The sequence below is a fragment of the Larus michahellis genome, chromosome Z (assembly GCF_964199755.1).
Source record: "Larus michahellis chromosome Z, bLarMic1.1, whole genome shotgun sequence".
NCBI lineage: Eukaryota > Metazoa > Chordata > Aves > Charadriiformes > Laridae > Larus > Larus michahellis.
Genome location: NC_133930.1, coordinates 14,370,393 through 14,394,723, shown reverse-complemented (window position 1 = coordinate 14,394,723; position 24,331 = coordinate 14,370,393). Strand labels below are relative to the sequence as shown.

The 24,331-nt window shown below is 38.6% G+C and overlaps 1 protein-coding gene across 6 annotated transcripts in view; it reads right to left on the bottom strand.

The window, feature by feature from the left end:
- Positions 1-23,436, bottom strand: part of NIPBL (NIPBL cohesin loading factor) — a 159,003-nt gene extending 135,567 nt beyond the window's left edge. For 3 of the 6 annotated variants that reach the window (XM_074571163.1, XM_074571162.1, XM_074571167.1), the window contains exon 1: positions 22,774-23,436. The gene's annotated coding sequence lies outside the window, so the exon portion shown is untranslated. The remainder of the gene's footprint in view (positions 1-22,773) is intronic. The other 3 variants (XM_074571164.1, XM_074571169.1, XM_074571165.1) reach the window with 3 other exon arrangements.
- Positions 23,437-24,331: the final 895 nt, after the last annotated feature.

Genomic DNA, 24,331 nt, shown 5'->3' with positions numbered 1-24,331 from the left:
ACTTTTTGTCTTGTTATCTTCAAACAGCTTACATCTGTACCCCACAACGTTACAGCTGCAAGACTTTGCACAGTTTTTCCCACTTGATGTTACGTATCACTTACGCACCTTGTCTCACATCATACACTTCATTCTACCTCCACCACACTGTCAATAATGCCAGCTCCTTCTACCATTTGCCCCTTTCCTAGACTTACCACAAGTCCTTTGCATTCTCCACCCTGAAATCTCTTCTGAACAATATTCTCCTTGAAAAGCACAGAACACTTGCTGATTGTCATACACAAGGTACAACTTGTATACCCTATTTATATATATTTGTAAATATTAACGGTATTTACCTACTTTATGTACCCATAAATTATCCCATCTTTCCTGAGACTGAAAGCTTATGCAACTTTTAGTATAGAAGGCAGTCACACAGCTGAAGTCATAAGCTACTCTTTCACCACTTTTGAAAACTGCTTATTTCAGGAATGGATTTTATTATTTTCCTGATGAATTGCTGTATGAGTTTTAACTTATTTTAGTACAAGAACTGTGGACATCGAGATTTCCTCTATCCATATACTATCAATATTCTGGCTTAGGGCTCTTCTCAGGCTATGGTCCATCAGCGGAACTATGGTAACTGCAGGTGATACCCTGCAGCTTTGCAACTGCTGTACAGTAAAAGTGCAAATATGCCTCTGTTAATATACAAAAACATTATGCTATCATATTTTGACAATGAAAGTTTAGCCCTAGAAAACCTATGCTTTATATAACAGGAAGCTTTCTGATTCATTTACTTTTGCATTAGTGTGCTACTTTTATCAAAATACGTGTTTCATATTGTAAGTTTGGATTAAAGACACGGAAGCAGGAGTCTGAATCACCCCACTGTTATTCATATATTTTTAATTTGGACCATTCACAACATAAATTAAACAGCTTGCTGTATTGTGTACATAAACAGAAAAACTGGAGCAAGAAGCAGCATCATCAGTTGACAAAAGTTAGTCCCACAACTTTTTCTAAATGAATGCAACAGGAAACAGGAATACTAATTAATATACAAAGCAATAAAAGCAGGACAACCTGAGAATGAAAGATGCTCTGACTGTAGTTTAGTGAAAGTCACTAGTAGCACTAAAGATGCTGACATAAAGCACAGGATAAAGTTCCATGTAACAGCTGAACTGTTTCAGTAGCTTACTGTCACTGAAAGCTACTGCTCTCACAGCACTGTCTCTGATTCATTATTCATTTCAACGAGAAAGGACAATATAGTACACAAATAGGAGGCTAAGAATGAGATGACCTAATCTTACTCTGAAAGGGAGTACTGAAGAAGAAATCTATATTTTTAATTTCTAATGCAATTAAGAACTAGACTGAGAAACAGCAGAAAGGCACTAATCGTTTATCTCCCTCTGCCTCCTTCTGTGTATTTTCCACTGCTAAAGCAAAATCAAATATGCCTCCTTTCCTACTACTCTTGCTACCAGCAACTCTTCAAAAATACTGTTTCACAAAAAATCTTTTCTTAAATTCACTTATTCTATGTCTTACTGCTTTCCTTCTCTATCAGTTCCATTCATTAGCCAGGTTTCTTTCCACACTTGCCACTGCTTCACACAAAGATCAAGAGAAACTATTACGACAGAAACACCAAGAAAAACTAGGATTAATTCTGCTCCCTTTCCTCCCTCAGGAGAGAAGACCAACACTGTAGTGTACTCAATATAAGTATTAGTAGAAACAGTGGTGAGAAAGTGATGTAATCTTTGAGAGCACAGATGTGCTGAATTTTCCTATCCAGTCTGCCAATATTTCCAAATTCTTAAATATTATATGGCAATAATTTAAACCTGAGATGTGTACCTGCCATATTTTGTGGGCAAAAAGCTACAAAGAAAAAAAAATCCACAACAAACCAAAACAAAAACCAAACCAGAGAAAGGTCATGGGAACTTGATCATCAATGATAAAAGTGACTCACTAATGAAAGGCTTCTCATCTCCAAGCACTACAGAGACCATGTGGTGATTTAAAGCACATAATATTTTGTTCACCTGTTGCTACCATGTTATCAAAAGTTGGTCTATATGGGAAATTGGTCACTTCAAACACTCATATCCCATTGTTCAGTCCACTGCCAAACACCCTACTTGGTCCCACGCACCTGACAAAAGCCTCCAGCTATTCTAGTACAAACCTAGCATTTTCTATATCTCTGTCAGGATAATTATATAATGATAAGCATCAGTGTGTCAAAAATCATTTGCAAAAACAATGTAAAATAAGCTGGATTTAAAATAAGACCATATATTTTATCCACATCAAAATAAAGCCATATAAGCACAGTAACATGCACTATTCAAGTAGACTTAGGTCACTGAAGATTTCTTATCATGCTGTTCTGCAGAATCCCCGAAACTTTACCTTACACTGCAGCACAGCAGCTATGGCCATTTTCACTGATACTACTGTAGAGAAAAACACCTAAGACTTAAGCAAGTTACTACTACTGCAGACTGGGAAGTGCGCAAAATTACCACAACTTCTGTATTTATACTCTACCAAAATTACTCCTGGTGATCTCTGCAGAAGCAAACAAATTCAAACTCCACCTGATATTTCACTTGTGAACAAACCCCCAGCAAGGAAATTTGGTCTACTGAATAGACTCACTGAAAACAACTCACAGCTGAGGTCTGAAACATCAGTACAATATGCCGACAGTTCACCCATTATGTAACATTGTGTAGACGACACTCATGAATACATAGCTTATTTCGAATTTAATCCTCACTGTCCCCTGAAAATGGCTCATTTTGTACAGACTTCTATTTCAGATATTAAGGGCAAGTTCTTCTCTAACTTGAATTCTATTCAGTGGACAGCCCAATTTCCAACTTAAAATTATGCATCCATGCCTTCAAAGCAGTAACAGCTTCCGGGTGAAACTTCAGAAATATTTTGGCAACATATCCAACACTGTCAGGTAATCCTCTTCAAAAAGCTTAATGACCCAAGATGATTTATGATTCACAAATAACGGCACTAGTAAATACTAGAAAAGAAGTAGAACTTTTATGAAGAGGCAAGTAAAGCCTGGGCTTGAGTAGCAATACTTGTCAGAAATATTTATGAGTCCTGCAAACTGTCAGACTGACACTGGCCTGTTAAGGAGCAGGAAGTTGTCTGAGTTCTAGAAGGTGGAAAGCAAAGATGCATGATCAATATAAGATGTGGTGGACAGGGAGAGGCACTTGTCCATTAAATGGCAGACAGTTATTTCCAGCCTTTAGCAAAAAAGTCTTATGCTTGAATTCTGCAAACAAGGAATAAGGCTTGTACAAACAACATCATCCTTTTACCTCTCTCTCCTTTCCATCTTTTTGGAAATTAACATCACAAAACTAAGCATACGGTCAAATTTACTGAGAACAAGCACTTTCAAAGTCCATAACTTCTGATATGGTTTGGTTTTGTGGCTTTCCTTCCCCTTGATGACAATGGGATAATTTTGAACATAACGTGCAATCTGAAGGTTGTAATATCAAAATATGAAAAAATTTTGGAGTTGGAGGTCAGGCTGTCCACTGAACAGAGCAGAGAGGAAAGCTAAATTTGCCTCAATTTGATGCAGTTACTATACTTTGTGCTAATGATGGCGTTCATAGTATTTCTGTTGTACTGTTAAGATGACACACCATAGGGAAAAGAGGTGTTCAAAAAAAGGTGACTACCAGTGTACCACTGGTATTTCATCACTCTTGTATGATGGGGGAAGGAAACTTCAGACTTCTGTATGAGATAGAAGCTGCTGAAGTATTAACTGACCTGTAGAAACTTGCGCAGGTCACTGGAAGTTTTGCAATACCTGTGCAACAGAATGGTTTCTGCAGTTCCTTGGTCACATGGAGATCTTTGCAGAAGTAAACTTGAAAAGGGTTTAAAAAACAAGGATTGTAGAAACTGGAGAAGCAAAAAAAAAAAAAAAAAAAAAAAAAGGCTCGGGAGAACAGTGCTTTAAGAATTGCTTCCAATATTTTGCTGTTACTGAATGCACTTCAAATTTTTAACACGACGACATTTTCAGGTGCAATATTTTTCTCTATTATTTTTCCTTTCCTGAACAATAAGAATCATAGGCCACGTCAGTTTTTATACTATTCACGGTCAGGTACAGCTCCACTAGCAACAGAGTTCAATTAAGAACAGATCCCACATTAGGTAATGCCCAACACAAAGGAAAACACCCTTCTTATCCAAAAGCTTTCCTTTTTTTTTTTTTCTTTTTCAGTTCATTGTTAAACTTATAACACTTGTCCATGGTTTTAAAAGCACTTTCACTGCCTAGGCCAGGTAAGAAAGATTTCCCTCACTTTCACAAGGTTCAGCCTGCATTTTCCAGCACTTGGTGCTTCTGAGAAATTACGAGCAAGCATTTTAATTCAGTCTTTGCCTGTAGAAACTGAGAGAATCTTTGAGACTGTATCACCTCATTCAAGTACCACCAAGCGATTTAGACATCAAAGTATAATTTGTCTAATGTATAACCTTACATAGGAATTTAGTGAGACCTAAGTAAATGGCAAATACAAAGTTCAATTTAAAATATATGGTTAAGGCAAAGCTTAACCAACAGACTACAAGAACACTTTCTTTAAAAATACCAGTTTGTATGTCAATTCCCAAAAACAGTGTATTGCAATGCTAGCGGGTAACTTAAAAAAAAATTTGCTATCTAGTTGTCAGGGTTTCTGCCACAATGCAACCACGATCTCTCAAGCAGTAGGTGAAAAAAGGCATTTCTTAACAATTTAACATCACTGGTGGACGAGAAGCTCCACATGAGCAGGCAATGCACGCCAGCAGCCCAGAAAGCCAACTGCATCCTGGGCTCCATCAGAAGAAGCATGGCCAGCAGGTCGAGGGAGGTGATTCTGCCCCTCTACTCTACTCTGGTGAGACCCCACCTGGAGTACTGCGTCCAGCTCTGGAGTCCTCAGCACAAGAAGGACATGGACCTGTTGGAACAGGTCCAGAGGAGGGCCATGAAGATGATCAGAGGGCTGGAGCACCTCTCCTATGAAGACAGGCTGAGACAGTTGGGGCTGTTCAGCCTGGAGAAGAGGAGGCTCCGAGGAGACCTTATAGTGGCCTTCCAGTACCTAAAGGGGGCCTACAGAAAGGATGTGGAGGGACTCTTTATCAGGGAGTGTAATGATAGGACAAGGGGTAACAGTTTTATACTGAAAGAGGGGAAATTTAGATTAGGTATTAGTAAGAAATTCTTTACTGTAAGGGTGGTGAGGCACTGGAACAGGCTGCCCAGGGAGGTTGTGGATTCCCCATCCCTGAAATTGTTCAAGACCAGGCTGGATGAAGCTTTGAGCAACCCGGTCTAGTGGGAGGTGTCCCTGCCCATGGCGGGGCGGTTGGAACTAGATGATCTTTAAGGTTCCTTCTAACCCAAACCATTCTATGATTCTGTGATCTTACCATGTTTTACCCACTTGCTTTTCAAGCTAGGAACTTGAAAAGCTACGGAATTATACTACACAGGTAACTTGAAGTACAGAGAAGAGTAATGTGATTATTGTTAATATTATGGTCTGGTCTTGTACTGCCTATCTCAGTGGTTTCATACTTTCAGTTGGATAGACAAATCCTGATGAGAAAACAAAAAAAAAGTAATTGCCAACACACTGAGAACATGTTCTCCTTAGTTTCAGAAAACAGACTAAAAAGCAACTGACCATACTGAAATAATCAAATATTCTGAAAGGCTATTTTTAGGAATCAGAAGGGACATTTTTTGTTTGGAGTCACAACTGGACTGCCTGCCAGTTGGTTGGGTTTTTTTCTGCCTAGTACTCAAATTGTTTTTTAAATTACACATTTGTCAGTTCTCTTTGCATTATATATTGACACCCACTCAGACAGGTAACACAGGCAGGATTATTGCTATCAAATCCATCACAAAAATTTCTGGCCAGTAACACTTCCCCAGTAACAGTACCTAAATTAATAACTGTTTTAGTTTAGGCAAATTAAAGCTGTAGTTACAGGCGTGGCTGGACAAGCAATATCAAAACGAGGTTTAAGAGAAGAAACACTGTAAAACTAGAAAATTATTAGAGGATTTCAGATGCCATTAGTGTTTTTCTCAGTTAAACTCTTGCATATGACAATTTATTTGGTAACATGACTGAAAACAAAACCGCATAAACCCCTACATTTTCCACCTCAAACACATACAAGAGAAGGGGGAAATATATAATCCAGAATGCAATCTTCAGTCAATATGTAATGACTGCATACAACAGCACTATCACAGATTTTTAATCTACTTCTTAAAGACTGTCCTTTCACAGATGTAAATTAAACTGCAGTGTTACAGAGCGTTCTTATCACAAAAAGTAAATAAAACTTGATACAGAAGTTTTATTTATCAATTTTGAATTAAAGCATTCTCCTTACTTTTCCAGTTCTAGGGAGTCAGAAGATCATAGCCCTGCGTATCAACTATTTCTCAATGGTTCTGAATAAACTAGTTTAATTGTAATAACTTTCAAAACTCCTGCTCTACCTATAGTGGAGAAAGTATTACTGTATAGGTAAACAAACCAACTAAACAAAGTAACTATTCAATAATTTAGGATAGGGTGCACACTGACTAAGCATGTTCACTCCTAATAAGCTCACACACTCTGAAAAGAGATACTAACTTAATTTCACACTATCCACAAAAGCTTGTATTAATGGTCTTTATGCTCCCCAAGTACTATACTGTTAAACTTGTATAACTAAACTGCCAATTTCATAGTATAAGAAATTAGAAAATTCAGCTATAAAGTTATACTTCATTGAATACCGTGATTTCCCTAGCTGCCCTTGATATAGTCACTGCGCATACCGTATTTTTTTAAGCTTAAGGAAATTTAGATGTAGCAGTCTTGCAGATGAGAAGCTGTACAGCCATGTGACCACTGTCCTGCCATATGAACCTGGCAAAAAGCACAGTAGATAGGGCTATGGGTGAGAGTCACAAACTGAACTACAGACACCTTAACCCACTTTGTCTTGTATTTTCTAAATTCACATCTGGTAAACAGGGAATTTTTGTTTGCCAAAAGAAATATCAAAAAAATATCCACATAAGCACCAAGACAACTGAACCTCCTCCAAAACTCCTAGCTATCTCCTACAACCTCTTAGTAAACCTGCCTATCTAGCAAAATTTAAAATAATCCATGAGAAGAAAGCTGTCTAAGGCTCTCTGAAGTGGACTGTGATAGAATCTAGAACATAACAGGAAAAGCAAGAAGCACATGCAAAATCTGGAAGAGATCTTACAGCTACTATCTTATACAAAAGAGAAATCATTTGATGGCCAGAAGTTTAAGAACATTACTCAGATTACATTACAGCATATAAGACCCTTATAAATAAGGTACAGGGGAGAGACACTAGTGAAAATCCCACTTCCCTCACCATTAATGGCTAGAGAGAGAGAATTTATGCAGATCCTCTCTCCCAGACAGCTGCCCATTAAGCTGAATGAGAATTTTTAAATTAGAATGTTTCTCCGAAAACTGTCATTTGTCGAAGTGGACATAGCTTAGAAAATGCTTCCATTTAAATAGGCTTTACTTTAAAATTAGAGAACTAAGGTGTTTCACCTTGATGCCACTACAATATTTCCAAAATAAAACACTTCAGTTACCTTCTAATTGCAGCTCTAGTACACTTTGATTTGATTTGTTCCCACAATATCACTATGTTGTTTTCTAATGTCAAACTAAGTATTTTTACTGCCATAACTTTTCCAGAAATTTGTTCAGAGATGCCATACATTGTTTTTATTTTGCTTTGGAGTAGAGCATTATCGACACCTGTACAACATACCATACAGAGAGAAAGTTCACACTAGTTCACATTTTTGCTAAAAGTAAATACAAGACAACATATTCGTATATGCTAACCATAATTCCCCAAAAGCCAAGGAAATAAGAAGTGTACTAAAAAAAAAAAAGAAAAGAAAAAAGACACAAGCAGCATTATCTGTTCTATTATACCGAAATTTGTAACTTGTTAACATCTTCCAATCAGCCAAAACATTTCTCAGGATCTATTTTAGTAACATACTTTAAAAGTCAGTATTTCTAAGTCATTTATAAATACTTCTAATCAAACACTACAATACTGTAAAACAAATGATGAAATTATGGCAGATCAACAAACACGCCCTTTCAGAAAACCCTCAGAAATCAAATTTTCTCCCACAAACCTACACAACTCACCCAAGCCAAAATACTTTTGTTCATGTTTTGCAAGGTGAGAAAGGGACTAAAGCCTTTCCATCTTGTTCATATCACACACTTGCAAAGCTCTCATTTGCTAAACTGTTAGAGTCACAAACCAGAGAAAGACAGCCTCATTCTTACTCCACCCAACCAATCTCTTGTGTCAATGGTCCAAAGTAAAAAAGCACAAGAAAGATACTTATTTCCCCTACCCCCAGAGCATCTTTCATTATGTGGCTTCTTCACTGGCTTACAGGAGTTAGTGATTAATCAGCCAATGTCAAAATTGGGAAAAGTGTGGGAAGGGGGAGAGCTGAACAAGCCTTTGCTAATGAAAATGGATTACACTTTTAAAAAAAGTAGGATGTTTAAACTACCATCAAAGAAATGCAGAAATCTAAGTCTCACTATAAGAGCAGCTTGTTTTGGTTTAGTTAAGCCTGTTTCCAACTTCAGTTACTGAAGAATTCACGTGGCCTTTCCAGAAAGTATATTCTAATTATGGCACATATATAAGCTCTCACTTAGAAAAGCAAGGAGATGATGAGGTTGACAAATAAAAAACATGGCAAAAAAACTGCATAGTAAAAGAAAAAAGTGCTCTTAAAATTATTTCTTCAAAGAAGTGACTGGTAAAATCTCAGAGAGGATAAATGGACCGCTACTACTTCTCTATTCATTAATATATGACAAATATTTTTTCATTATTTATATAAGTAAGTCACACCTTCCAATATAAGAAAGTTGGGCATCAATTAATGACTGAAACAAGCAAAAATTGCCTTTTCCCATTTGTGAACTTTATTTCTATGAATTGCAGATATTAATATTTTTATTAAATAAAAATCCACATGCATCCTATAAATAGATCTCTAAATTCTAAACTGATACGCTAAAATAAAAGAGCATGTCTTAGGCCAGAGACACAGTTCCAAGTTACTAACTGAACTGCCAAGCTGACTATGTTATGGGCATATGGAGAAGGCCAAGGAACCACTCCACGAAGGTTTGATTAGTCCTCACAGGATCAAGCCAAGACAATCCACACTGAATCCTTTCATCCTTGCCTGTATGCAACCTACATATGTTTTACTTATCTTCTATGTACTTTATTCTCCGGGCACTTCACTCCAAATGATGACCATCTCCTTTTCTTAAGGATCTGTGAAGAGAGGGCTAATTATAGCCCTCAATTTCTCTTTAACACAAAGCTTTCTACTACAGAATTCAAACAGCACTATTGTGAAGGCTGTTGCTAAGGCAAAGGTGAATGTAGCCCATATGCTACAGATACATGAACCACCACAATTAACCATGCAGATAAATCAAATCAATAAATAAACTGAAGACTAGATTACTCAGTCATGCTTAATTTTTTAATAGAATTTACACAATTGCATGCTGAGCGCTTTGTTTTCATAACTTGTTGAAGTGCAACCATTTCCAATGAAGTATTCCTTTTTTCCAGCAAGGGGACGGATTTCAAAATGCAGGTAAGTTATATTTGAAATGTCACAGAGTTTTACCTATGTTGAAAAAAACCATAAAAACCCCAATCAAATTGGTTTATCATCACTGTATCTTTTAATTACTTAAAACCTAAACATTTTGAAATATCCTAAAATAAGTGTCACCCTATGTCACCCTATATAAATGTCACCCTATTATGAGAAAAGTATTGTTATAGCTGTTTGCCTACCAAAATTCACTGACGAATGAAAATGAAGTAAACCACAGCATTGCTATAAATATATATTTGTAGGGCAGTACCCTTGAGGGTAAACTAAAGCTAATCTCTGCAGTCTTCCCTGATATGCAGGTGCTAACACCCACCTTTTAGAGAGGTAGCTCGATCTTTCCGGTGTGAAATATTAACATTATTTCACAAGTAAGTCACAGGCTCATTTTAGAGAAGATTCTCAGTTTTCTCCGGCTTTGCTATTGTAGAAGGAATATAATCAATTTGCTTTTTTTCCAAACTGGAAATTACTTTAGCACAAAGGAGACCCAGAGGCCACACATCTTTATGGGAATATTCTGGCAATACAGAAGCATTAAAAATGAGGCATGATACCCTTCTAGTTTTATTCACATACCATTTGAACAGAAACCAGAAGCAGCTGAAATGGATCAGGCCTCAGCTACCTTAAACTGGCATCAAGACTGACATACGCTAAAGTAGCAATATGGAGTAGCTGGTTCTCAGTCTTTCATTTTCACATCAGATGCCGAGGCACCTATACATATACAGACACTGTCCTTTGCTAGCTATTCATCCAGGCTGTCAAACTATTGAGTTTCTCTCCTGTTCTCCAGTAGTGTAATCACTAACTCACCACCAAACTCTGTGGTAAAATATACTACTGAGAGGAGAGCAGCCAAGTAGCCGTTACAAGGAAAAGATCTGTTCCTGTGGCAACAGGCTGTTTACCTCTGCAAAAAAAAATAACTTAAACTCTTCACATTAAACTCACAGGACATGATCCAGGGGCACATCTCAACTCATAGTCCTTTTTTCTTTTTAACAGTTGCCATAGGAGACCATAAATTAGAGCTTGCAGAACCACAAGTAGCCTTCCCAGGCCACATGTTTGACATTACTGACTGCATGCTTTGGCACACACGATAATATTTATGCCTGAGACAAAAATTTATACTGACAGTAGTATTCTGTATAGTACTAAACTGCTATTTCACATAATCCAATATTCATTTACATTTGTGTTTTCCAGGTTCATATTACAAGGAACTTGAGCTCCCCCCACTGCTAATTATTCCTACTGTTTACTCACAGCATACGTCCTCTTCCAGATCTTCTAAGACACTGACTGTCAAGTAGGTATTTATTTCTGAAAGATTTCAATGCAAATTTTCAAATATGTCTCTGTGCTTTTCAGTGGACAACTACCTGAGTTATTACCCAATGGTACATATAAGCCTTTTACACAGGTGATTATAAAAAAAAAAATCTTTCAAGTTATCTGAAGTTAATTAACATCTACATTAACATAACACTGATGAGTATGTTAGTAAGCTACATGAGTGCTGAATTTATTAAACTATGTTCACAGTTCAGAAAGTTATTGTAAAGAAATCACAAGTGGGAGCCTACCACTACATCTTAGCAATTAGCACTCCAGGCCACAACTCACTCCCACCCCCTCCCCCCAAACTACAAACATCTTTAATTTACAAAGATTTATAAAATGCTTAATGATTATGACAAAACCCAAATGAACCAGAGAACAATACTAAGTAACTACAACAGCATCATAAAGATACTGTTGGTTTTAATGGGGTAAATCTAATCTACCAAATGACTATATATTATTTAAAGAAAAACAAAATGCTTCTTAAATAGTCTTGTGTGCACAAAGACCATTTACTACTGTAATCACTGCGTCCAGTGAATAATTATTTTACTATATTTGAATGCCTAAACTTTTAGGGACTACGCTACTTAAAGTCCAACTGTAATTCTAACTTATTTCAGGAAGGAAATATGTTGATATCTATCAATTTCAACTAATTATACCTGTGTAAACCCACTGAAGGCAATCCATTCACAGAAGTATAATTTTAAAGCATTATTTGATACACAACCCCATTAACACACCTGTATATAGCTTGATTTACAGAATATTTATTCATCATAATCATGCACATGAAACTAAACTGAATTCTTTCTATCAAGGTGAATGTCATTTTAGTAATAAAACCTTTAAGTTCAGCACAGCAAATTTAACGTCCTTGGTAACTGATGCTATTTCTGTAGGGTCACCTTTATAAAGCACATTTATCTTCTAATTTTTGATTGTTTTTCATAAAAAAAATACCATAAGCATGTAAGCTTCATCATCATAAAACTGATGAGGTTTTTCTGCTCTTGTTTAAAATAGTTACCTGCTTCTATCTATAACAAGCGTTATGGTATCTGCTAACAGGATTTCTAAATTAGTGTATTTTACAATGAGATATTTCAACTATTTTTATTGTCCTTCCCAAAACACTTGTTCAAACTTATATCCGTATCAGTAATTAGGTGCAGGTAGGAGACCTTCAACAGTTCTGTTTCAGACAAATACTGTTCTTTCCCAAAATTCATATAGGGTTACATGGAGTGTCAGCCACATTCGGACAAGTTCATTGGCCTAGACACTCAAGTTACTGTGCATCAGCTGACTTTCAATAATTGTGCATATACACTTAGTCATGAAAAATGCAAACTAATTCAACCTCCCTTAGCCAGCAAAGAAACAGGGTTAAATTAAATCAAGTTACGTGCGATTGCCACAGGCTACATACACACAATTGAACATTCACTATAGCTGAGTATGCAGTTAACTTCCAATTATCGGGACTTAACAAGTTATGTTGAATCCTCAGAAGTCCATCTACAGAGTTTTCTGTAAGACTTCATTGGGTAATTATTTATCAAGATGTGAGTAAGAATTTGCTTAATCCCATTACATTGTATGTTTACTTTGAGGCCAGAAAAAGCATTTGACAGGAATAAACACAAACATTTACAGAAAAAGAGAGAATCCCTATTGTGAAGTCTACTAATTCAATATAAACATTTAACATGGCACTAAATTAAATTTCATTATTCTTACACCAGGTTGCAGGCTAAGATTACAGTGTGATGTGAAAACGGAGAATGTTTACCTTCCAGTATTATGATGGCTTGTTCATGTAATGATATTTAGAAAATTACCAGCAAAACAGTTTTTAAACCATACCATTTTTTATTGCGATTCCTCAAATATTTTAATACTTTCCATGGTAAAAATAAATGATCCATTTCTGTAATGACTAACCTTTACATCATGCTAGATAGAACCAGAGGGAATTACTCCAGTGAGTAAATATGCAGAGCCATAACTCTCAATAATCTTTTATAATAGTGACCCTAGAGTGCACAGTGTGTTCCTACAACTCTCCAAGCCATTAGTCACTTAAATTATCACCAGGAAAGTTCACCTACAGCTTTGCTTCAGTGTATGTCAGAACTGCCACTATTTCTGCAGAACTAAGCAGCTCAACACCTGTTTTACACCTAAGCCTGGGCAAGATCTTCAGCGTAGGAAAGTCCAGTCATACAAATGCTTTGAACATGCCTAGCACACAAAAATGACCACCTCGCGCTGTGTACTAGCCACCACCTCCATCCCTTCGCTCAAAATCTCGGCAGGACAGAGGAAGAGCACTTGCTCAGGATATCAGACGCATAGATTCTAAAATCCTCCTCAGTAGCAGGATGTTCAAAGGTGCATTTGTCACTACTCGTTAGAGTCTTCGACTGCCTCTAAGATTTTATGGGGTAGTGAGCATTCCCGTCTCCTCTTGTCGAAGCAGTACTACATCACAGTGCAAAGAAAATTAATTAGAACAGGCAAAAAGCCTGGAAGAGAGAATATGATTATCAAAGAAATTGATTTAAACTCTCTTTCAGGAGGTAAACTTCTCTCCAATATTTTCTATTGACTAACCAATATGGATCCCTTAGCACCACAAGAGCCGTGAGTTCCTTTCTGCACGCTCACACATCTCAAACTTCTGATTGACACTCAAGGGCTGCCCTGTTCAACAGCAGTATCAAACCAACAAAGTCCGTTTTTGATCTCACTCCAATTCCTTTTTATGGTGTAGAAATCAAGATTAGAAGTCTTACTGCACTGTGACAGCTGGTTTACAAGCAATGCTTAAAAAGATATTATACTAAATGCAATTCTGTATGCTAAAATTGCATCATTAAAAATGTTAAAGATCTTACTTTTAAAAACCCTGTAAACCAGAACACTCAACACATAAAATCTGACATCAAAAAATACTCAAACATTATTTTTCCTGTATCAACTCAAACCTTTCTAGACCTCCACCAGGAAAGCCGTACACCCCCAGATTGAAAAATCACATTTTCAAAGTCAATAAAAAGTTAATAAATGCCCCTTGCACTTAAGAATTCTGACACAGCCCTTGGATTATATAATTGTGTAACATTCTGCTCCCACCCCCAGGCCCAATCTTTATTCAGCTTACAGTAGGGATCTGCTCTGGAAATGAATCAGAGGCTATTCATAAGCCTGTAAGTTTTGCTATATACATGACTCTCCAAGTAAAAATGAAAGAGAAGTATGAAGCGAAAGAGGCTGCAGATCAGATAGCCAGAAACAGAAAAATGCCACTCTTGGAAATCTCGTTCTATTTCTATTACTAATGGTAAATATTTCTGTGTTCCTTTTTTCCTGCATGCTCCAAAGCCTAATTTGAAGAAGCACTGATTAGTCATATTTGTAACCAAAATTAACAAAATCTGTTCTAATATTATCGCACATGTTATGATGCAAAAAAAAAGAATCAAGATAATTTAAAAGTCAGGTCCTACAGTTGTTCCAGTTAAGAGTTCCAAAGTTACAAAGGCCAGCTTTTGCATCTCAGTTCCCAACTTGCATGATTATGTACTCTCCTCAAAAACATCAAAAAAAAAAGTATTTGTGAAGCATTCCTATATTACAATACATGTCACAGAAAAGCCCATGAGGAAATTATGAATTCTATCTCTGGAGCAGGGCTAAATGATGTGATGTGATTAAAGCAAAGGACTACACATTGAACACTGAAGAGAAATCAAAATACTTAATCATAAAAGACAAGACTGCAGGCAAGAGTCTACCCCCTTCCCCAAGGCAGAATCAACTATATCTAAGGCCAATCCTAGGAGACATTCATTTAACCTGTTGTGTTTTTAAAACAAACAAACAAACAACTCCATTAAGGAGGCTACATTCATTCCACATAGTCAGTGAAACAGGCATTCTGTTGTAAGGAAAAAAGTGATGACAGTCTTAAAGACTACCACAATGCATTCACAAAGATGCCAAATGCAGACTACACAGGTAATGGGAACTACAGAATTCCCTATTGTTTGCTCTTACAAGAACTACCCCCCATTTCTGAGCTTTTTTTTTTTTTTTTACTATGTTATTTCCTCAGTTAAAAAAAAAATTAAAAAAAAAAAAAGACAATTCAAACAATGAATTCCTGTGTGTGAAATAATGCTTCTTTGCCCAGCCAATCCTTGTTTTGTACTTCTGGCTTCTCAGGCAATTTGTTCTTCTTCCCCTCTCTGGCCTCTCTCAGTACATACTTCCCACTCATTCCCATCCCTGAACTGCTTTCGCTTCACTGTACAACCAACTCCAAAGTATCCTTCTGTCTCAGCTTCTTGCTAAGGCTATTTCACAGCTCATCCTGTATCTTTACTAAGGACACTTGTATCTGCCTCACCAGCTCCTTTATCCAGTCCTCACCGTTCAGTCATTACTTCCTTAGGAACTCCGAGCTCCTACCCTCCTCCCAGTTCCTGCCCTTCAAACTCCAATTCCCTCCCCATTCTGTGTTAAGTCCGGTTCTAGTCCACCACTCGTGCTCCATGTGTTCACCCTTCCAAGCCACCTGCAACCTCAGTTCTTGTCTTTTCCACGTTCAAACAAATCAGGACTGTGGATAAGTAGAGAATGGACACCAGAAAACTAAAAGTCTGTACCACATCTCACTGCTTAGAACTGTATTTATTAGAAAAGTCCTGTTGTGCATACAAATTTTTTCAACCTTAATACCTACAATCAGAGAAGTTAGGTTACTTTGCAGACATTAACAACTTGCCCAATTTTTGGACAGGTTTTTGAATGGCAACAAAATGCACATCCCTAATGCAAAAAGTCACCTCACTCTCAAATTTTAAATTCCTTCCCTAAAGCATGGGGGTGTTCCAATTACTTGAAGCAAAGGTCAGAAATAATTTTTAAACATTTTTTCACTAGCATGACCCTTAGGATCCAATGAACTATTTTTGGCTTTAAACTTTATTAAAAGAATCAGTCAATCTGATCAGGCAATCACCTAACATGGAAGATTTTGGCACAAATGACTTAAGTTTAGCAAAGCCAAAAGCAAAATCAGTGCCTTTAAATAGTAAGCATCAGGAAACTGAGTCACTACCAGTCCTACCTATACCAAATAAGGGGGGAGCAACATGCATTCCTGAAGTCAACTAGTTACTCTGTTAAGCAATGTTTCAATTCCTTGTAACTGCCAAATTTTAATAGGATACACTGAAGTTTTTCTGTGTTACAGGTTATGCCTCAACATGAGTTTTCAAGGAAACTGCCAGGAAGAACCAATCATCACTGAGCATGCCAGTAGAAGAAAATCCATTTCCCATTATTTAAAACAGGGGGTGGGGGGTGGGACAGAAAACCTACATGCACATAGTAAAAAGCAATTACATCTCCTTAGTCTGAACTAGAAATTTAACAAACAAATAATCAAGTAGATTTTTAATTTTCCCTTCAGGAAAAAAAAAACCAAAAAACAAAACAAAAATTGAAGTTAAACTGATTCTAGATCGCCACAAAGTACTCCCCATGAGTTCTCATCACAATCTTATTAGAGTCTTATTGACATTTTCCCAGCTTTTAGGGAATCTAGGTTCCAGATTATTTTTTCTACAGCTGCTAAAGTAGCTGCTGTACTAGCATCTGATGATGGCTCTCTACAAGTAAAGACAGAAAAAAAATGAAAAAAGAAAAGACTAAGTGCTACTTATTCTGTGGAACTGTTCCGTAACATACTCACAGCTTCTGGGCCATGCCTAGAGCATACATCATAAAAAGCCACACGGGGAAAAAAAAGCTAAAGGACTTCTCTGCCCAATGCAGATTAGGCATTTGGATCTGGACTTCTTAACATCCCAAAAGCAATGTTCTGGCTAGAATGCACTTACTATACCTCTCAGAACAGTTTTGCTTTCCCAACAGAGCCATATAGCAGCTGGACAACAAACTGACATTGCAATGAAATGGTCTGACCACTAAGCTGCAGAGGTTTCTGTTCAACCAGTTTGCATCAGCTATCAATTATCAGTTTAAGAGGCAGAGTTTTATCCCTAACAGCCAATAACCAATGCTTAGGATACCCTCTACGGTTGCTAGTTCCTGCTGGAAGTTAAGAGAGTAACATTTTTAATCTCTGTCGCCAGTATTGCAGGCAAGTCATTTAATTACTTGCAGGATTTGGGTTATTATCTAATTGGTGTCTCGGTTCCTCCTGATAAAGTTTAAGAGATTTTGGTTTCTTCACAATATGGAGGGTGATTTCTTTTTTAATTTTTCAGGACAGGAAGTCTATTCTTATCCAGCTGTTGGCATGCTCAAGACAGTTGAAACCTAATAGATGCTTAAGCCCATCAGCAAAAATCCATTCTATACTTCTTAGGGATCCAGCATGAGAAACAATGAGCCTGATATGCTGAAATGCAGTGCACTCACAACCACAAATAAAGTCAAAGAAAACAATGTCATGAACTTACTAAGTGCTGTAAAGTAACTCTAAAAATCTGAAGAATAAAGCATATCAAATTACCCAAGATTTATAAGCACTTTTAAAACTCACTATTTTGAGTGAGAAGACTCAGTTTCAGTCCTCCATCTGTAAAATGGAAATAATATTTTACAGATGTGCAAAAAAAAAAAAGTTTTCTAATGTTTTTGAAGCACAGATATTTATTTTGAGATAATTCCTACAAATTAACAGAAGAATACACTTCAGCATTCATGAAAGATTTGGATGTATACAGCAGGCTGCACACTGAATGACAGAGAGAAACAAAATATATAAACTAGGTTATAGCAGAATACCGGTCAGCTGGCATTTCCCATGCACTGTATGAGGCACTGAATTGGGGCTGCAAGGGAACAAGGGAATACAATAATGTAGTAAAGGCCCAGTGTATGGAGAAGGGGGCTGGATTGCATTTGTTTCTGTAATCTTAGTCTGCTGTTTCCTTATCTTAGTCCTTTACTTTGCAGCCTAGCGTTTTTGACACTGTTCCTCTAAGATGCATTGCATGTCTACACATAGCTACAAAACCCAAAGTGCTTCAAATCAAACGACAGAAGTAATCTGAAAAATTAAAATATCTACCCATGTAAAGAATTCTGAGATCTCTGATTAGAAAACCACTTAAAACCAACCAAAACAAATACTAAAATGAACTTTTATAGATTTTTTTCTGACTTTAACATGAAAAATGGTCTTCATTGTTTATGTTTTTTTGAAGTTATTTGTATAAACCAAGTAGTCACCTTCAAGTAGAGTATCAACAACCACATTCAATTTCACTGGAATTCCTTTTAGCTTCTACACACAGTTGGGCCAAAATCTGTTCTCCCCTCTCTTTTGCTAGTGAGATATTCCATAGCGAACAGTAGGGACAGGAAGTGAGACACAAATCATAGGTCCTGCACAATCTCCTCAAACACTGTTTCCTCACTCCTGGGGTGCAGCAGATGTCAATACAAAGCACTTCTCTCACACGTACTTTGGGGGTCAGGATAAGCTACTAAGAAGTATGCGTGTAACACTAAGAAAATAAAAACACAAATACAGTTGAATTATATTAAAGGCTTTTAGAATACAAGCCTTTAACATTTCAAAAGGACTTCCTGTTTCAATTATTAAAAAGGATCATTATTGTACAGTGGTATTAGCAATAGTACACAGGTATCACCAATTTCAGGCATTTCCTTGTACGTATATCTGTGCAACTGAGTGTTCTTCACTGCTGATGATTCAAAATCAGAAGCTAAGCTAACCTGTACTACTTCTAATAAAGCATATGAAGAGAAAGATTGAAAATAAGCAGTATCATATTGAAATGGCCATTTTCTCAAATGTTAAATATTTCTAGTGATGAATTTTATGACACTAAATACCTTCCCTAACACTGGATGACCCACCTCATACCTACCAGACACCAAATCCTAAAGCTATCACTACTAATATTTTTACAATTAAGTATGCCCATTACTGTTATCAAGGTGTCCAGATGTTCATGAATATTATACATTCCTCTAGAATAATTTCTGGAAAGTATAAATTTCTGAATTCAAAAACTTAATTTCTTTCCTAGGTCTAGATATTCAGAATAGAAGTGTATTTTTCTTTATAGTTACCGCAGTTATCCGCTAACTTTACATTTCTAGTGCAATATTTATGAAATGTTAATATAAATTCAGTATCATGACTTTAACACTTTGTAATACAACATATATCTATCAAAGTATCACACTTGCCACTGATCACGCTGAAATTTGCTATAGGAAACTTGTTATACCAATTCCTGGCTCAAATCAATTCACAATTTCACTATTTTTCATCTAGTATCCTTCAAAATATAGTTTATTTACATTGTGTTGAAATAACATGAAACATTTAGGATTAAGGTTGCATTACCTTAATCATCATACAAACACAACAAAAAACCCCATAGTTCTAGCCCAAGGAAATACTATCTATTGCCTGGATTCTGCAAGAAGAGTCATACGAACATTAATGTACATGGAAGTCTCAAACATGCAATATGGTTGCACAGGCATACCTGTACTCTTATGTAGAACAGGGATCTGCAAAGGGTTCTAGTGATACAATTTTCCTTCTCTGATCCTGTTCTGTTTCTCCTGAATCAAAATTTAGACATTTCAAATGCAGAAAAATTATTTTACTGGTATGCCTGTTCTTATGTCTTTATTTTTAAAAAAGTAAAAAAACAGCTTTAAAAGACAGCAAAAGTCTTTAGGGAAAGATTTTTTTGTTGGAATAACTTCAGGTAAAACATTTAAGAAGTTGAGAGGAAAAAAATAAAACCTGTACAAAGGAAACAAATTCGAAATGTACAAGGTAGACAAAAGCACAAAATAAGAGATAACAAGAAGGTATTTTCCTCTTTCAATTAAAATAATTGTTATAAATAATATCTTGAGAACAATTCATTTCGTATTTCTATAACATGAACAAAATAACTACATCCTCCTTAAACAGCTAGCTATTGTGATAAACAGTGGACCAGCATTAACTCCCAACATCAGGGAAAAGGTAGTATGAATGTGACATAGTTCTGCTTCACACACACACTTTTAAATGTGCTAAAAAATACAATATAACATGAAAATAAGTCAACTTATAAGGATTTCCACATTAAATATTTCAGGATGCTAAATATATTTTTCTGAGATAAACTTACAGCTACAGGAAATGTGATAAAGCAACTAATTCAGGATTAATCACATATGGCTCAGAATAACAAAACCAAAAAATTCATTACAAATCACAATTAGACAGCATCTTAAACTTCCCTCTATAAATACGCCTGTTTTTCATACCAGAAAAGTGCATGCTTTCTGATTAAAAAAGAAAAAAAGAAAAAAAGAAAAGGTACCGTAAACACAACCGTGGCAAGATAAACTTGACAGGAACTACATAACTACAGTAGCTCATTTCCTGCTCATATCTGGCATATTTAAAGCAAACCTCCTTAAATAAAAAAATAAGTCAGAGAAGTTCACTACTGTTAGCTTAACAAAACCATTTTTGTTAAAACGAGAGCTGTTTGAAACAGACGACAAAAGAAACGCTAGAGCTCCTGTCGCTTCCTGATGATGAAAACTACCCAAGAACTACAACTACTTCTGCACAGTCCTTTCTTTCCTGTAAAGCAGAGTTACGCTTGGCCTCTACGCATGCTACGGACCAAAGCAAAACAGCAATTCTGCTGCTACATACTGAGACAGGGACAGTTAGAGACAACTAGTGGCTCCCACTGCAATTCACAAAGTTTAAAATTAAAAAGCTGCTTTTTTCGAAGTGTAAATGGTTCCTCTCCACGCACGTAGGCCTGAGGCCCTGTTGCAAACAGTGTCTAACAGGACCAGGCAGCACAAAGACAGGAATGGGAGATTAGTGGGAGGGAGGGAGGCCGGGATTGGGGCTCAGCAGGATCTTCAGGCTTTTTAAAATTCAAACTGCTCCCTGACCAATACAAATCACGGACACGCTACTGACTACTACACGGATTTACAGCATTAAAAACACGCCTTCTACGTGACAGCTATATTAACTTGACCCTTTTAAACAAGTATCAGGGCACTCAGAGGCATGATAGCACAGTTTTATTTTAAGACTCTAAACACAATACACCAGAAAGTTACTCTATTAGATATATTAACCACTTATTATTACAACAGATCTGCCTGAACAACTAAAAAACCTGCTGAAAAATAAACAAATTATGTAACATTTGTATTTATTTGCCATTTACAAATTTCCCTTCTATATGAAAGATGAAACTTTGTATCTTACAATTTCCCTCAATTATGTAACTTCTGTAGGAGTATTTTTATTAGTTCACAGGGTGTCTGTTTTAAATCCATCTCAATTTTTAGTAACACTCTCAACTCTACTACATGTAACTCTGAGATTTACTTTACTATAAATTACCTACCATTTATTGATAAAGGCCTGACACTTAATCAACAATCATTTACAAAACACATCTGACCTGTTAAAATGACACCTAATTACATATTCAAACATCACGGACACAAACAGCCAATAACAACCTCAGGATCTCAAAGTGATATGGCCTGACAAGAAAGGATGACACTTTTTAAGCATTCCTGACTTTTCACTTAATTAAATTTACGTTTGATTCTCAAGTACTTTGGGCAAGATCTCATCTTCACCGTGGTCCCTTAAATGTCATAAACACAGCACTTTACACACGATCCCTCTCCCGTTTTCTGTTTGTTAGAAGCATAAAATAGTATTTCTTCTGAATTTAGTACATATTCCTGTAAGGCATACAAGACATAGACACAGAGATTGTGTGGAGTACCTGATACAATATGCTTGCCTATCTGTATTTCCTGGGTCTGCAGGTGTCCGTGTTGTGTCAATCATCCCACAAGCACTAGTTTTATGCTATAAATATACTAAGTGATTAACACACTAATCAATCGCTATATTACTTAGAGATTTATCCTCTGCACATTATAAATCCATGCGAATTCCAACTTTTGAATGTTCAGAACTCGGTTAGGAGAAGGTAATAGCGAAGAGAGCTGGTATTTTTGTTCGTGGGTATTTACATTGTCTCTCTTCCCTTATTCCTCCACTTACTCCTTCCTCACTTCAGAGGGCTGTCTGTGCTGGGACCTTCCTTCCTTCCCCTGGTGAAGTTGTAAATATGGCAAAGGATCAGCGCACATTTGCGGCTAATTGTATTGTTTCCTCCTCCTCCTGCTCCTCTCCGGGTTGAGGCCTGTCACCGAGAAGCCGCTTCGCCTTTCTAATCCCCGAGCTGGAGTAAAGGCGCTGGCCGGCGGGCCTGCGCTCTCCGGCGGGCCTGGGCCTCCCGGCAGCCCCGGAGGAACCACTCTCCTCCCCCAAACCCGAGCGAGCAGGAAGGGGGGCCGCAAAATAAACACCTCCAGTTGCCACTTACTCCCCTCTACCCCGGATAACAGCTAATCCCCTCTCCTCCCGGCAGTGCTGGGCCGCCTGGGCTAGGAGGCCCGGCCCGCTGCTGGAGAGGGCAGGGAGGGAAGGGGAGACAAGGAGGGGGGATTACCTGAGCAAATCGGCGTCTGAATCCAACGAGAATCCGAGCGAGGGGGTGAGAAATCCGCCCCCCTCCCTCCTCAGAGGAGCCGCCGCCGCCGCCGCTGGGCCGCCGCCGCCGCCGCGGAGCAGGAGGAGGAGGAGGAGGGGAGATAATATAACAACAATAATCCGGGCCGGGAGGGGGGCTGGCTCCTCTTCCGTCTCCTCCTCAGTGCAGCGAACATGTAGAGCCGGGGGGTGAGCGGCCGAGACAAATCCCTTCCCCCTGAGCCTGCTTCACAACATCAACACGGCCCGGGCCGGGCCGGGCCGCGCCGAACCGGTTCCGAGGCACACTCCGAGCCGCGGGGGAGCAGGGGGGTGGCCGGGGGGAAGCGGGGGGGGTCAGCGCTGCCAAGGGGCCGCCGCCGCTGCCTCGGTGTGTGCGAGTGCAGGAGGGCGGGGGAGGGGGGCAGCCTGGGCACGGTGAGTCGGTACCGAGCGGGGGGGTAAGGGGAAGAGGAGGAGGGGGAAGGATCCTGTGTGTGTCTCTCTCGCTCCCTCTCAGAACAAAATGCCGACCGGAAGTGCAGCTGCAGGAATGACTCCCTCCACCGGCGCCAAACACCAACAGCCTCCCCCTTCCCTCTGCCGCTGCCTCCTCCTCGCCCGCTCGCTCCCTCGCTCAACCAGCGCCGCTTCCGCCGCCGCCGCCACTGCGCCGCTCCCCGCCCTGCGCCGCCGCAGCTGGAGCGGCTCCCTCCGCCTCGCCTCGCCTGGCCTGGCCTTGCCTCGCCTGCCGGCGGGCACAGCTCAGCTCCGCTGCCTGGCCGGCTCTCCCCTTCCCCACCCCTTCGGCAGCCGCCGCAGTTTCTCAGTTTCTCTTTCCTTTTTTTTTTTTTTTTTTTTTTTTTTTTTCCCTTCTTCTTCCCCCCGATTTCTGGTTTGCGGAACGAGACCGGAGTTGACGCTCAGGCCTGCGCTGGGAGGAAGGCAGCCAGAGATTTGTGAAGAAGTGGCCATTGAAAAAAAAAAAACAACCAAACAAACCCAAAACAAACCAAAAACCCACGCGTTTTGGGTTTTATTTTTGTCTTCCCTAAGGATGGTGGGGAGGATCGCAAAGTGCCGCCGGGCAGGAGGCAGATCTAACAAGGCGCCCTAAAACGAAGCCAGAAAGGCGGCAGAACTCCCCCGCCGGGGCGGGGGGAAGCACTGGCTGGAGCCCCCGTCACCGCTCACGCCTGTCTCGGGGCTGTAACGGGGCCGTGTCGCAGGAACGGAAACACCCGACGCGGAAAGCGCTGCCGGGGCGAGGGACTTCCAGGTGCAGACACCGAACCGGAGTGGCTTTGTAAAAACAGCGGGTTTGGACAAGCACGGGGGAAAATGCCGGTGTTCAGGTGAAGGGTTCTTTGCTGGAGGCTGATGCACCCCACCGCCACCAGATTTACTGGAAATACTTTAACTGTGGGTTGTGAAGGAGTGTTTGGATAAAGAGAATGTCCTAGTCTGAAAGCTTGTCTGGTGTTCTTCTGTACAGGTAAAACTGTGAATAATCATAGCACAAGGATAACAGTGAAGAA